This window comes from Chaetura pelagica, unplaced genomic scaffold (assembly GCF_000747805.2).
Source record: "Chaetura pelagica isolate M959 unplaced genomic scaffold, ChaPel_1.0 scaffold531, whole genome shotgun sequence".
Lineage (NCBI taxonomy): Eukaryota > Metazoa > Chordata > Aves > Apodiformes > Apodidae > Chaetura > Chaetura pelagica.
The window spans coordinates 4,105,385-4,113,228 of record NW_009952362.1 but is presented as its reverse complement, the minus strand read 5'-3'; positions in this window follow the sequence as shown (position 1 = coordinate 4,113,228).

Sequence of the window (7,844 nt, the reverse complement as noted above, 5' to 3'; positions counted from 1 at the left end):
GGATGCAGCAATGCTGTTTTCCATAGTCCAGTTTCTGTTAACAAAGCCCTTCTCATCTCTCACTTCTGATGCTTCCTATGTGTTATTTTTTCCTATACATTAGCCTATACTGCAGTGCTCAAGGCCCTGAGCAGCCAGTGAGAGCCATGAGGTATAGGGGGTTCCTGCCCTAGACCTCATTCACTTGAGCAAACTGACTATCACACAAAGTGTCTTGTGTAAAATGACGGAGAAAGATGCCCACAAAGCCTCAAGTTTAGAGAAGGCTTGGAAGTTTTAATCCTTTTTAGGTAATGTGGAACTCAACAGAACATTCTGTAGGAGATAAGTGTGCCTGGTGCACATATGCATATGCACAAGTGCATGTATTGTGATGGAAGTTCAGGAAAACAACACCCTGCAGAGCAAAAGTAAAGCTTATTGATAATCAAAATAACTAGATATTATTGATCGGTTAGTATTATTATATTCCAAAGAGAGGGGAAATTTAGAGTTATCTACTAAAGGACCTTGTAAATTTCTCCCACACCCTGCTGCTTTCAGCTCAGCAGGAGTTGCACATGCTCAGCATGTGAATTTGCAGCCAGCCATTGAAGTCCTTTGCTTTACAGGAAGGCAAGAGCACTCTCTAATGCATTAGGAAACTTACAATATTTGTAAATATATGTTTATACACATGCAGATGTTTTTGGAAACTTGTTGCTGCATTGCACGACTTAGCAATAACTTCCTCTAGCTCACTTGCAATGTGTGTTTGTTTAAGATTCACTTCTATCCCTGTCTGCCGCCTTCAGATGGATTTATCTTGATGGAATGGAGACGTGCAGGGATGCTTACTGAGATGGTTCCTACGTCTTGCTCTTAGAAGCAGCTTACACCCATTATGTTGGTTTCTCACCAAGTCTCTCACGAGCTGGTTAGCTACCTTAGCCAATGCTCATTCTTAGGATGAGAATGGTCTCAAGGAATTCAAGTGCGGAGTAAATTGACTCATTTGATGCAAACATGGAGACAGGCAGGGAAGACTTGGTTCAAATTAAAAGTAATTGAGAAAACACTGTGCTGAGAAAAGTTTTAAAATGCAGCACAAACAACTTAATAATAAGGTGCTCTGCCTGAAAGTCTCTTACCCTGGGGCCCTGCTGCAATCTCCGGGGTTAACCAGCGGCTCTAGCTCAGCGAATGAAATCAGCCACCTGCCTAGTGCATGTGGGACTGGGCTGGGGATGGAAAGAGGCGAGTGGTTTTGCGGGAAGAGGAGCCCAGGGCTAGCGGGGATGGGGTGAAGCGGTGCGGGGGGAGAGGAAGTTGGAGCCCCTCAGGGGGCAGAGCTCGGCCTCCAGGGGCTGCGGTGCCTGGGGGAGGCGGTGATGCCGGGAGGGGGTTGAGAGGGAAAATCTGAAGTATCTCAGCCAGGAGAACACCCCGGGGGGGCTTCAGCAGGAAAGGCTGAGGTACCTCGGTAAAGGAGATGAGTTTGGGGGGTGCTTGAGGGGGAGAGTCTGAGGTACCTCTGGGGGGGGCTTTGACGTGAAGCGTTTATGTACCTCGAGGAGGGGATGGTGCTGGGGTGGTTGGTGCTTCAGCGGGAAAGGCTGAGGTATTTCAGTGAGGGGACAGAAGCAGGAGTGCTCTGGCAGGAAACTCGGAGGTACCTGAGGGAAGGGATGAGGTTGGGGAGAAGGTGAGGTGCTTCAGGGTGGGGTCGGCACTGGGAGGCTTTGGTGGGAAGTGCTGAGGTAGTGGCATCAGGGGAGGTTTCAGTAGGAAATGTCAACTAAAAAAGTGGATGGATCCATAGTGGCTTTAGCGGGAAAGGTTAAGTTACCTCCAGGGACACATGCCGGGGTAGGAACCTTGAAGAACATGGAATGGGTCAAGAGTGTGTTTAGGACAGAAAATTATGCAGTAATGCATCCCAGAAAAGGTAGAGAGAATAGCAAATCTCTGCCTGGACTTCCTTGGTGGTCTGCATAGTTGGGTAAAGAGATATTGAGGTTGTTTATACTGTCCTAAACTTCTTTGTCTCTCTTGTAGCACCAGCCTGCACAGAGAAGCCACTGGCTTCAGCAGTGGCTGCTTCTAAGCTAGGAGCAGGGGCCTTAGGCTGGGATTTGGGAGCTGGGATGGGTGGGCAGGGCCATGAGCTTTTGAGCTGTGTTTTATCTCAGTCTGCTTGGGATTTGATGAAAACACATGTATTTACTTGGTTACTTACCTCCTTTTGCCCTTCTCTTGCAGCTCAGCTGGAAAAGCACATGCATGAGAAGATCCATCCTGTGCCACAACACGGATGACAGCTTACTACTCTGGGCTTCAGAGACCTGGAAAGCCATTCCTATCTTGCCTTTAAACAGCCTCTGCTGATACCCTTCTCCTAGGGAGAACACGGATTCCCCAATAAAATGCCAAGCTGAACCCTGAGGTGTACACTCTGCAGCTTCCAAACCCAGCTCTGCCTTACCTCACACCTGCAACAAGGCACTGCACATGCAAACTTTATTTAGCACTAGTCATTGTAGTGTTTGGCTTTGGTGAGGACAGTGTGTGTTTGTCAGAAGTTAATATGGGGTGGACTCTTATGGAGAAAGTGGAATTTTTCATGCCAGAGCCTGTTGATATTGGAACGTTATTGTGGAGGTCTTCAGGTAGACGTTTGTTGATGTTTTGAGTGTTACTGTGGGAGGAGTGGATTACTTTGTGAAGGCTTGTCTGTGAGAGTGTATAGAGAGAGTAGGGAAGCAGTTTAGTGGGAAAAGATAAAATCTGCATGGTTCGATTTCTTTGTCGATGTCAGTGACTTCAGTGCAAATTTTGTGATGACTTTGGATTGTAATAGCAGTTCTTGAATACACGATTTGCAGAGGTGAGGTGTGGAATTTGTTGGGATGGTGTGGAGCAGTTTTGGTAGAGGGGAAAGATCCCCAAGGGTGGCTCTGGTGAGAAGCTGCTGAAAGCTCTCCCAGCTTCAAAATTCTGGTCTCACCTGTGGGGAAGGCCAAGCCCACCAGCAGCAATGGATGTGCCTCTGCGATGAGTGTATTGAGGAAGGGGAAAAGAACTGATACACAGTCTCGGGGCAGAGGAGGTGGGCGGGGTAGCGGACATGTTCCGTGGTGGACCAGCGTGTGAAGACAGAAGAAAGCACAGGAGAGGACAGTGGTGGATCTCGGAATGAAAACAGAAGAGGAAGTGGCCAGCAGAGGACGTGTGAGTGACGACTGAAGAAAGAGCAGCGTGGTGGTGGGACTGAGAGTGACTATTTTTGGCTTGGACTGCTGGTAAGGGCCCTAAGCCATGACACATTTTGGCATGAAATGCGAGGCCTAAGACAAGGACACTAATTAGGAAAGGTAATATGCGAGATGTGGACTAACTGTGATTATGTGGAATTTTAACTGTTGTCATTGTGGCAAAGGGCTGAGGGGTGGGTTGTATGCAAATGACTTGTGTTTCCTTGAGTGTTGTCATGTTGTATTGTGTTTGTTTTTGGCGTGTGGACCTTTCTTTGACGTCAGTGACTTTTGTGCAAATTTTTTGCTTAATTTGTGAGTGAAGATTGAAGATGGAGGACAACAGTTTACCTGCAAGTGATGATTGAAGACTGAGGAGTACAAGGGGTCCTTCTGAGTCTAGATTGAGGAAAGACCAAGATGGTGGTGGAATTTGGTCAAGTGTGAGGAAATTCATGGCCTGTGGTGTATCAGGCAGTAAATATGGAAAATATTTCACCCTTTTTTTAAAAAAAATGTCAGTCCATCCTCTGGGTCCAGGATAATAAATAATTCTTCTCTGAAGAGAAATCCTCCATTTAGGATGGATTCCTTATAGATGGAATCAGAGTGGCAGAATTAATACGCAGTGTAAAACCAAATGAGATCTCCAAATTTTCTCTGCTTTTTTCCCCATGATTTTCTCCTGTTGTTTACCATAAAATCTGTGATAAGTGGAGGGCAAAGATAATAGGATCATATGTTGGTACGAATGGATTTGAAACCTGGTTCAACCATACTAAAATGAATCTTAGGAAACAAAATTTTGTACCTACAGAATTTCTTTTGCTGGTAGAAGTCATCTTGATTGTTTCTTCCAACCAGATAGTAAAGAGAGCAAAAACCATGACACTAATTCCCTTTGTTCTGCTTGCTGCTGAGCAGCATTTCACTGCACACAAAGTTGTTGAAGAAAATAACAAATATCTCACAAGTGTTTCTTTTCAGAGGGATCATTAAACTATTTAAAATAATATATAGCAAAATGTATGAGAAACTATAGAAATAATTATATTTATTATTCAGTTAAGTATACTACTACACATAATAATATTTAATATTATAAAATAGACCATATATGCTAGATTTTCTTCTATTATACTATAATTATAAAATAATTAATGATTCAATGTATACATTTTTATAAACCAAATAAATTATTTGCCTAGGAAGCCGTGAGAAGAGAATTTCATTTTGCTGCCAACAGAATTTCATTTTGTCTCTTCCTCTGCATTACATGCAACACCTGTAACCAAGGAATATTGGATCCATTATTTTTCTTACTCTAGTGATCAGCCCTGTATAAAATAGCCATAGTTTGGCCTATAGATATTTAGAAAATCTTGTTGTAATAGTATGGTAGTTAGAATAGTTTTCAAGTCTGTAGCAATTTATAGACAGTGATTAAATAAGCTACACAGCTTTCTAAGAGGTGGGTTACTGTAAGCATTTCCAAAGGGGTAAACAGTATCTGGTTTTCTTTATGTCAACTGATTTTTGCAATTTCTCCTCCAATATTACCAAGGAGATGAGAATCTCACTGTAAAGCTGAGACTAAGTTAAATAACTTGCTCATTGGCATAGCCAGGCTGTGGCAGTTACAGGAAGCAAGGCTGGCAGGGAGGCAGAATTCTCTGATGTATTGACATGGACTTCTCTGAAGTTTTGTTAAACAAGCCTTTAACAGAACCTTATGTGCTTTAACAGAATGTCACACTCTCAGTGTGTACACAGCACCTACACCTTGCACACTGGGCTGGTTTTTATTGTCTCACAAAGGTTTTCTTCTTTGTTTAAAATCAGATATAGTTTCTCTCATTTATTTATACTTCTGATTTTAAATTACATGCCTGTAGCATCATTTAGGAATCTTTCAAGTTTCCCTTTGCCTTACCCCAAAGATCTAATTCCTTGCAAAATCAAATCCTTTCCTTTTAGTAACTTGGCTTGAAGTTGCCTGTCAGCTACAAGGAGGTTGCACAGTCTCCAACACTTGTGCCACTGAAGCTGCAGAGGCCTCTTCTGGGAAAATCTGAAGGATCCCAAGTGCTGTCACTCTAGTTCTTTGCTGAGCTACCTGGTTGGATTGAGATGTTTTAAGGGTTTTCCTTTGCTTCTGTCTCTTCAGTGATTGACTGCATGGTGCCAGAACATGGTATGGTTGGGAGTGGTGGCCAGAAATGGTTGGTTATTTTCTGGCCTCACTCACCTAATGTGGTGGGTTACAAACAAAAATTTACTTCTGACACCCAACTAAATCTATAGGTTTCCACATCTGTTCCAGGCAATACCATGCTGCAGGGGCAGCCAGGGTCCCCGGGAGCGGGCACAAGCGGCGTCCCCCCCTCTCCGTTTCTCCGGGCAGCAGCAGTGGCACTGAGGCAGGTTCAGGTGCTGTAGTGGGGTCTTGTCCCAGGCAGGCAGAGAGAGTGAGCAGAGAGCAGCAGAGTAGATCCTACTCTCTTCTTATGGATCAGAGACCATTGTTCCAGAAAGCACCACTGTCTGAATTAGCCAATCACCATTGGCCAGGTACATATTCTGTTAGAGGCAGTTTTTAACCTATTGTCTATTTTTCTGCCAGTTATTATAACCCTTGTGCTGCTTCTTTGCTCTGCACTTATCTGGTAGGGCAAGAGGCCTGCTCATTCTGTCCTTGAGTGAATTACTGAAAAGGCGTCACTCTTGTTTTGCTGACTTGAAAGGCATTTGTTGTTTAGTCTTATGTGGAGGGGAAGAAGAGGGACTGTTCCCCACATTCCCTTACCCCAAAGATCTAATTCCTTGCAAAATCAAATCCTTTCCTTTTAGTAACTTGGCTTGAAGTTGCCTGTCAGCTACAAGGAGGTTGCACAGTCTCCAACACTTGTGCCACTGAAGCTGCAGAGGCCTCTTCTGGGAAAATCTGAAGGATCCCAAGTGCTGTCACTCTAGTTCTTTGCTGAGCTACCTGGTTGGATTGAGATGTTTTAAGGGTTTTCCTTTGCTTCTGTCTCTTCAGTGATTGACTGCATGGTGCCAGAACATGGTATGGTTGGGAGTGGTGGCCAGAAATGGTTGGTTATTTTCTGGCCTCACTCACCTAATGTGGTGGGTTACAAACAAAAATTGTGACTGCCTTCTTATTGTCCATGTATGAATAGAAACATCCTGAAATATGACCTGCAGGGAATCTCCTGTTTCTGCCACAGGAAGGAAACTAAAGACTTCTGAAAGGGGAAATCCAGAAGATTAAGATTCACTCACAATCAATGAAAAAATATGTACATTTGAAACAGCCATGAATGTGTCCCATGCAGAAAAAAACCTGGCCTTGTTTTTGTTAGTTCTGTTTCTAAACAGTCTCTTTGATTCCACTTCAATTGTTGGGTCAGTCTCTGCCTTGGTTATAGGTGTTTGGGGTTTTCTTTTTTTTGTCTCCAGAAATATCTGGCATATCAGTAATGATAATGATTTTACACACTAAACCATTTGCCTCATCCTGCAGGTGGTGAGATAATTGCTTTTGGAGAGAAAATAGTTATAAATTTACCAGGAATTACACTAAAATGCCCTACAGTTTATAATCTACTATTCAGCTACCTGGCCTTGGTCAAGTGCAAGAGTCAGGATTTCTCATTCTGAATAGGTTCCTTCAGGTCCTTGGGCTGGCACAGCCCTTAGTGTGTAAACATCATCTGTGTGATCTAGTGTGATCATAGATGTGATCTCTGCTGGTGGGAAAATCTCTTCTTAGATCATATTAATGCTTTTTGGACATGGTTTAAAGTAATGTTCCATCTTCCAGAGACACTGGTCCTGACAGAAGGGAACTACTTTTCTAAGTTATCTTTCCAAGTTGCTTTTCTTTCTTGTAGTGTCTTCAGTTACTTTATGCTGTTTGTATATTTCCTATACTAGAGCTAGCACAAAGGTTGTATAATATTCAGCCTCAGTTTCTTCCTTTTGCTGTAAGTCAGCATGAAGAATTGCTATGCACCTACGTGCCATACCATTTTTTCCCAGGAAACCTTTGGTCTACCAGGAGGCCTCTTACAAATGTTGAGGATTGTTGGTTTGCCACATCAGAGCACTGAGAGCTTCAAATAACATTACTGCTTTGCCTTTTTTCTCAGAGAGACAGTTACCATTTCACCTACTAGCTGGGAATTCCCAAGCTATCCATATTTAATGTCTATCATAATGGTAAATGTGCAACAAAGTCTGATAAAGACCAGCTCTGTCCACCTGATTTTTGGTTTTTATTTGTTTGTTTTTTTCTTTCTGGGAATTATATCCAATAGGGTGAATATTTTTCCTACTCAGGAAGTTCACTAATATTAACTCCCCTGATTCTTAGTAGTCCCTTGCAGGCTGAACCAGATTATTTCTAGTTATATTTTTTATTTTACCAATGCTCCTAAGCTAAGATAAATTCTCTATAGCTTTTTTCAAAACAAAATACCATTCTCAAAGAACCTTTAAGAAAAAAGCACTACAGAAGAGGAAATGTGGTCCTTACCTGTTATGCTGCTACCTTCCTTGGCATAATTTTAAAAAATGACCTCTTTCAGAGCCCTACTTGGGCATTTA